Genomic DNA, 8,435 nt, shown 5'->3' on the forward strand with positions numbered 1-8,435 from the left:
CTCCCGCCGCGACGACCGCCCCCAACCTTCTGCCGCGGTTGGCGCCCCTCCCCAGATCCTGCCACAGCCCCAAAACCCAACCGGCGCCGCCGCTGTCGTCCTGCACTGGATCGACCCGCCACTATCGCTCCGCTGTCGCGTACAGGCAGTTCAACGCCTCAACCCCAGGCCGTTCATTGTCTTGCCGCCCGCCGGCTCCTCCATGCATGGACGCCTAGCTCCTGCACTAAAACCACCGTGGCCCAGGAATTCACCCGCCCCAACCCACTGGCCCGGCTACGAATGCCCCGCACTCCATCCGGCGACCAGCCCTGCGTCGCGCACGCCCCTCCGACGACCGGAGACCTGCCACGCGCCCCGCACTCCAGCCGCGGCCAACTCCCTCCTGTGCTGCTCGGTTGCTCTGACCTTGCAAGCAGCCTCGCTCGCCGTAAATGATTTTTGTGTGTGTTATTTGCTCATTCCCATTGTGCGTGTGCACTGCTTGAAGGAACGCATGGCAAAGGACAGGTTTTTTTGTGCTTGTTGTTTGCAGGTCTTCTGAGGATTAAATAAAAAGCTTGCTCAAAGGAAGCATTTCCCATCAGTGAATTGGCTCATTTCCTACTGGAATACTCGCAGGTTATATCCCAACTATATCTTATGTGATGCGTTGGTTGGGATCCCTTTTGTTACATTCGTGCTGCGCTCATGCTCATCTACGACAATGCTCATTTGTATCTTAGATCCCTCCTGATGTCTTGCTTCTCATATGTTCCCCTAGTGACTCCAGTATTGATGTCATGTGACCTCATCCTTGTAGGCACTCGAGTCCTACGAGAAGTTTGATTCAGACTTCATTGCTATTGGAACGAAGGCGTGTGAGGTGTTGCACATGGAGGATGATCTAAGTGAAATTGTGCAGGTATTATTTTTTGCTTTTCTGATCTAGATGCTAATATAGAGAGTTAGTCAAACTTGAACATGTTTGACTTAGTTCCTTACTTGATTTCCTTGGGTTAAGGATTAATTTGCACTGCTTGTTTCATGTGTGCTGTTGTTGATTGAGAAGTGTGGGAAAATTTGACTGCATCTTCCTTTGTAGGGAGAAGGACTCAATCAGGCACTGTAAAAGAATTCTGAATTATTGTCTGTTAAACACTGCACAAAGATTCTGCATCCGGGAAATGGCTAGTCATTATCATGCACCTTAGCAAGGAAATAGTAGACGGTATGACATGTAAAAAAGATGCGTTGAAGTGGTTGGTGCTGCTCTCCTGAAAGATGATTGATGGCTACCTCTTCCCGCTGGTGGGGCTCTATCGCTGCAGCGCCCCGGCTGTTCACAGCCGCCACCCTCGGCCGCTCAGCAACACAGCGCTAAGCCGTTCGACGCCACAGCTGAGGAGGTGCCCGCTTTTCCCCACCTCCCCCTATACGTTCATCTCCTTCTCTTGTGTATATTCAGTTCAACATCTCGTGATTCTTCAGGTCACCATAGTCGGCATTTTCAGTTCATCTTGCAGATGATGGAGCTCCCCTTCGGTTCATCTTGCAAGTGTGTTTTTGGGCAGTACAAAATACATCGCTATAGTTAGTACAGATGTGGCACCTTGCAGAGTACTAAAAAGACCAACTGATTAGGATTACTATAATGAACTAATAATAAAATTTGAGTCCTTCAGGATCCTCTAGTTCTGGATGTCCACTGCCATCCCCGTCAGCCCCTATTTCTTCACTGTAAGGAGGCTCTCTGCTCGTCGCTCGGTTGTCCTCTATTTGTTCTAATTTCTGAAGAAATTGCAAATCAAGTTTAGTTTGATGATGGCTGTTGAGGATTACATGTGTGTGCTTTGATTGATTTAGTTTCCGAATCTTGACTTGCTAAAATGAACCTACTCTGTTTTCAATCAATTGTGGAGTGCAGGAAATCCAAAACTGTCTTACTGTTTACTCCATCATATCAGCTATTTTATTGCTAATAAGTTTAGCTATTTTATCAAAATAGGAGGCTATAAGATGTTGACTGTCATTGCCCTTCCAAAGATGTCGTTGGTGTCGAACCATTCGCAGTGAGTTTCAGTCCATAGGTTGCTCGTGATCCTCACTCCTTCAGCTCTACTTCGTCGGCGCCGTCAGTCCACAGAAGTAGGGGCGGCGTGCCCGTCAACAAACAAGAACAGAAGGTACGTGCTTGGAAAACTTGAAATTATATACACATTTGGGCAACAGAAGTTGTAGCTTCTTTCAAAGTTCAAATGAAAAGATATTCAGTTCAACTTGTTCTAGCAAAACATGTGTGAGACCTTGGTAGCATGTCTACACACTATCTAGTGTAGAAAAAATGTCCGGCGTAGTCCAGCGCGTCGCCGCCGCCTACCCCCTGCCTCCAAGCGCCGCTGGTCTATAAGTTCAACATGTATAACCCTATAAGTTTATACAAAAATAGAAAACAAGATAAACAAAAATAATGAAACACAAAAACCCCATGGAATTCACAGGGAAAAGATAACAAGTTCTAAGGAAATAAATATAGAAGTTCATATTTCAAAACAAATGGAGTATTTGGGAAGTAAAAATAAAGTATTTCAAAGTACATAAATATTTTTAGGTTTGTTTGGTAACTTCTAATGTTACTGAACATGAACTTGCTTGGTTCTTTTTACATGAATTTGTACATTGACCCCATCCGACAAACCGTTTGATCTGCAATGAGACCCTGGGAAATCACTATTTATTCTATCCTTGGTTCTTAGAAAAACATGGAAACAATTCTCTGTGTGTTAGAATATCAGTCCATGTGGAGAAGAACATGTTTCCTATATGAATAATTAATACATTATTATCAGTTCAATGTGTATTTCGTCATTAGTTCATACAGAACAACCGTAAAAATATATTTTGATGTGTGTTGGAGAGAGTTCAGCTTTATATTATATGGTAGCTCACTCCCTCCCTGGCAAATAATGATTTTTTGTCAATGCAATCCACAATCCAGTACATGGTGTACCTTTTTACTAAGAGTACAAGTCCGAGTTTGCAATCTTTTGATGATTTGGTATCTGTTTAGAGAAAATCAACGGTGAATTTTTTGGTTGCAGGAATGGAAGGCTCCCCACCCACCGAGACCAAATACATGCTGCTGGAGAAGGACCACTCATAAGGAATATGTATGGGAAAAGTTCACTTAATCTGCTACTCAAGGTCATACATAAAAGTTGGAAGGCTGTCGTAGAGCAAGTTCTAGATCAAAGGGTGTAATTTCTGTTTCAATTACTGCCAGTATTGGATTTTGTACTATGGACAAATGTAGACAACTGTGTTTCTTGTATGTGTTGCCATTCCATTTTTGATATATCTGCTACTCAAGTTATTTCCTAAAAGCAACTGTATATACTTCCGATCGTGTATGGAAAGTTCATGTATTACTAGCATATAAGTTTAAAAAATTAAACGTGGTTAGTTCGTCTATGAAATTAAAGGAAGTTCTAAGAAAAAGAAAACACAAAACATTTTTTGGGAAATAAATTCAGCATATTCAACTATATAACGCATGCAAATTCGGTGATGACGACACGTCTAAACACATTTTAGATTAAAACCTAAAAGTTTCACTTCTATAAGTTCAAGTGCTGGACTCCTAAACATGTGTACTCTGAAAAATACCTCAGTACAAGCAAACACATAGATCAGTACGTTTAAGTGCTCAACCCCTAATCATTTTGGACCGTGAAAAATATCTCATTACAAACAAATTCGGTAATTTAGTAGCAGTTTGACGGAATATTTTTGCATCAGTTTTGACTCGAGGCGCAATAAATTTGCAAACAAATTTGATAGCAATAAAAGTTTGAAGGAAAAAAAGCAACTTAATAAATGGAAAAAACTACAAGTTCACAAATAAAAAAATTGTAAGGTCAAACATGACGTCCCAGATAAGTTTGGGAAAAAACTCAAGCAAAAAAAAAATGAAATTTCAAATGGTAAAAGTTCAAGTCGCGGAACGAGAGAAGTCCAAAACATCATTGCAAAAAACAAATTGAACTCTTTAAAAACACGCTTAGTACAAAACAATATAGACATCCGTTCAAGTACCCTTTTCTCGGAACCATTCAAAACTACTGTGAACAATACCTCAGTTCAAACAAACAAATAGATCAGTACCAGTACTCTGTTTTTCGACCGAAAAAACAACACGATGAGTTTCACCGTATTCAAAATTACTCTTAAACGGTTGCGAAGTAGAGAAAACGTTCAACATGACTAAGTTTCGCATTCTCGATAGCTATCCAGCGGTATATTATTCGCCCCATTTCGACAAACTTTTTAAAAAAATCGCGTTCAAAATCAAATTTGACCGTATTCGAATTCGTTTTTAAACCGTAATGAATTAGAAAAACATTTCTATACGAAAAAGTTGCACATTTTCCATAGTTTCCAACGCCGTATCATTTGCGTCAATCCGACAAACCTTTTGAAAAAAAGCGAAAATACGTTTCGCCTAGAATTTCACCATTTTTCAAATTACTTTTAAATTATATATAATTTGAAAAAACAGTAGATATATGGAAGATGCGGATTTTAACTAGCTTTCCAATGCCATCTTATTTGCTCAATTCCGACAAACCTTTTGAAAATTGAGTCCAAAATACGATTCACGTTTTCGGTTTTGAAAAAACGGTTTTTTCAAAACTGCTTTTAAACCATGATGATTTTACAAAAAAAATCCTATATATTTGTAATGTAGATGTCAAGAGCTTTCCAACGATATATTACACGCCCCATTCCGACGAAAAGACGATCAGTTCGACGAGATGAAGACCATCAGTACAACCGCCTGAAGCCATCAGTTCAAGTAGGGTAACAGAATAATATTCTGTTACGCGAAACAGAATAGCCCATATATATATATAGACACACACACACACACACACACACACGGATCTCTCCAACACATAGAGCTTGCCAAAGGAAAAAGTGTAAAAAGGAAAGGTGATGATCACCATGACTCATGTATAAGGGAAGAAGATAAAAGTAAAAGATAGGCCCTTCGCAGAGGGAAGCAGAGGCTGTCATGCTCTTTTATAGTTGGATGCATAAAATATTAATGCAAAAGAACGTCACTTTATATTGCCGCTTGTGATAATGATCTTTATTATGCAGTCCGCGCTTTTATTTCTTCCATATCACAAGTTCGTATAAAGCTTATTTTCTTCACACTAATAAATCATGCATATTTAAAGAGCAGTTTTTATTGCTTGCACCGATGATAACTTACTTGAAGGATCTTACTCAATCCATAGGTAGGTATGGTGGACTCTCATGGCAAAACTGGGTTTAGGGAAGTTTGGAAGCACAAGTAGTATCTCTACTTGGTGCAAAGAATTTTGCTAGCATGAGAGGGAAAAGCAAGCTCAACATGTTGGACGATCCAAGACAATATAACTTCTATTCGGATATAAGCGAACATAACTCATTATGTTGTCTTCCTTGTCCAACATCAACCTTTTAGGATGTCATATTTTAATGAGTGCTCACAATTATAAAAGATGTCCAAGATAGTATATTTATATGTGAGACCTCTCTTTCTTTATTACTTCCTATTAATTGCAACAATGACCAAAACTAAGTTTGTCAACTCTCAACAACTTTTATTCATCATACTCTTGAAAGCTTCAATTTCAGTAGGAGTAAGATGATTATAGTAAGGTTGGAGGATCTCTTCTTCTTCTGCTGCCGGAACTTGATCTCCCGCGACCTTCTTGATCTTATCACCCTTGTTGATCTCTCCAAGTTCTTCTCTCTTCATCTCTATCTTCATTAGCCAAGCATCATCGCCCGCGTTGTTGGAGGAGGGAGGCGATATGATGCCTGGCCTTGAGAACTCTGGCAAAAAACAACTCAAAACAAAAACATGGGATATTGTCGTGGTATGGCGGTCAAAACCTTCGAGGGATTATATAATGAATATTACAGACCATAAGAAGTATCGTGCAAGAAAACGGAGTCCGGAGGGCACACGAGGTGGCCACAAGGTCGGGGGGCGCGCCCAGGGGGGTAGGGCGCGCCCTGCACCCTTGTGGTGGCCTCGTGTCTCTTTCGGACTACTTTTAATTTTCCTAATTTTTTAAATATTCCAAATCGGAGAAAACTTATCATTGGAAACGTTATGGAGCCGGTTTACTTACCATACCACATACCTATTCCTTTTCGGAGTCTGAAACATTCTAGAAAGTGTCCCTTTTGTACTCCTCCGGTGTTACGATATCAATTATATTGGTCTCAACATTTATGGGAGTACCTGAGATATAATGTTTGAGTCTTTGACCGTTTACCACCTTTGGATTTTTACCTTCGGCATTGTTGATTTTTATGGCACCGGAACGATAGACCTCCTCGATAATGTAAGGGCCTTCCCATTTAGAGAGAAGTTTTCCTGCAAAAAATCTTAAATGAGAGTTGTATAGCAAAACATGATCACCTACATTAAACTCACGCTTTTGTATCCTCCTGTCATGCCATCTTTTAACTTTTTCTTTAAACAACTTGGCATTCTCATAGGCTTGGGTTCTCCATTCATCAAGTGAGCTAATGTCAAATAGCCTCTTCTCACCGGCAAGTTTGAAATCATAGTTGAGCTCTTTAATAGCCCAATATGCATTATGTTCTAGCTCAAGAGGTAAGTGACATGCTTTTGCATAAACAATTTTATATGGAGACATACCCATAGGATTCTTATAAACAGTTCTATAAGCCCACAAAGCATCATCAAGTTTCTTAGACCAATTCTTTCTAGATCTATTAACAGTCTTTTGCAAAATTAATTTAATCTCTCTATTGCTCAATTCTACTTGACCACTTGACTAAGGATGATAAGGAGATGCAATTATATGGTTGACATCATATTTAGCAAGCATTTTACGAAAAGCACCATGAATAAAATGTGAACCACCATCAGTCATTAAATATCTAGGGACTCCAAACCTCGGAAACATAATTTCTTTGAGCATATTAATAGAAGTGTTATGATCAACACTACCTGTTGGAATAGCTTCTACCCACTTAGTAACGTAATCAACAGCAACTAGAATATGTGTATACCCATTAGAGGAAGGAAAATATCCCATATAATCAAAGTCCCAAACATCAAATGGTTCAATAACAAGTGAATAGTTCATAGGCATTTCCTGACATCTACTAATATTACCCATTCTTTGGCATTCATCACAAGATAAGACAAACTTACGGGCATCTTTAAAGAGAGTAGGCCAATAGAACCTAGATTGCAATACCTTATGTGCAGTTCTATCTCCAGCGTGGTGCCCTCCATAAGACTCGGAGTGGCACTTGCATAGGATCTGTTCCTGTTCATGCTCAGGTACACAACGTCTAATAAAACCATCTATTCCTTCTTTGTAAAGGTGTGGGTCATCCCAGAAGTAATGTCTTAAATCATAGAAAAACTTTTTCTTTTGCTGGTATGTGAAACTAGGTGGTATAAATTTAGCAACAATATAATTAGCATAATCAGCATACCATGGAGCATTACGAGAAGCATTTATGACATTTAATTGCTCATCAAGAAAGCTATCATCAATAGGTAGTGGGTCATCAAGAACATTTTCTAACCTAGACAAGTTATCTGCAACGTGGTTCTCAGCTCCCTTTCTATCAATAATATGCAAATCAAATTATTATAACAAGAGAACCCGACGAATAAGCCTAGGTTTAGCATCTTTCTTCTCCATAAGATATTTAATAGCAGTTGATGTCTACTACACAACCTTCTTTTTGTAGATGTTGTTGGGCCTCTAAGTGCAGAGGTTTGTAGGACAGTAGCAAATTTCCCTCAAGTGGATGACCTAAGGTTTATCAATCCGTGGGAGGCTTAGGATGAAGATGGTCTCTCTCAAGCAACCCTGCAACCAAATAACAAAGAGTCTCTTGTGTCCCCAACACACCCAATACAATGGTAAATTGTATAGGTGCACTAGTTCGGCGAAGAGATGGCGATACAAGTGCAATATGGATGGTAGATATAGGTTTTTGTAATCTGAAAATATAAAAACAGCAAGGTAACAAGTAATAAAAGTGAGCACAAACGGTATTGCAATGCGTTGAAATAAGGCCTAGGGTTCATACTTTCACTAGTGCAAGTTCTCTCAATAATAATAACATAATTGGATCATATAACTATCCCTCAACATGCAACGAAGAGTCACTCCAAAGTCACTAATAGCGGAGAACAAACGAAGAGATTATGGTAGGGTACGAAACCACCTCAAAGTTATCCTTTCTGATCGATATATTCAAGAGTCCATAGTAAAATAACATGAAGCTATTCTTTCCGTTCGATCTATCATAGAGTTCGTACTAGAATAACACCTTAAGACACAAATCAACCAAAACCCTAATGTCACCTAGATACTCCAATGTCACCACAAGTATCCGCGGGT

The 8,435-nt window shown here is 39.7% G+C and overlaps 1 long non-coding RNA gene across 2 annotated transcripts; it reads left to right on the plus strand.

Moving 5' to 3' along the window:
* The first annotated feature begins 6 nt into the window (after positions 1-6).
* On the plus strand, positions 7-3,362 carry LOC123168450 (uncharacterized). 2 transcript variants are annotated; one of them, XR_006484357.1, is made up of 5 exons: positions 7-621; positions 803-904; positions 1,085-1,388; positions 1,471-2,165; positions 3,081-3,362. It is a non-coding gene; the product is annotated as an uncharacterized lncRNA (long non-coding RNA). The 2 variants fall into 2 exon arrangements; XR_006484356.1 differs by having other exon boundaries at positions 1,988-2,165.
* Positions 3,363-8,435: the final 5,073 nt, after the last annotated feature.

Source organism: Triticum aestivum, chromosome 7D, assembly GCF_018294505.1.
Source record: "Triticum aestivum cultivar Chinese Spring chromosome 7D, IWGSC CS RefSeq v2.1, whole genome shotgun sequence".
NCBI classification, from domain to species: domain Eukaryota; kingdom Viridiplantae; phylum Streptophyta; class Magnoliopsida; order Poales; family Poaceae; genus Triticum; species Triticum aestivum.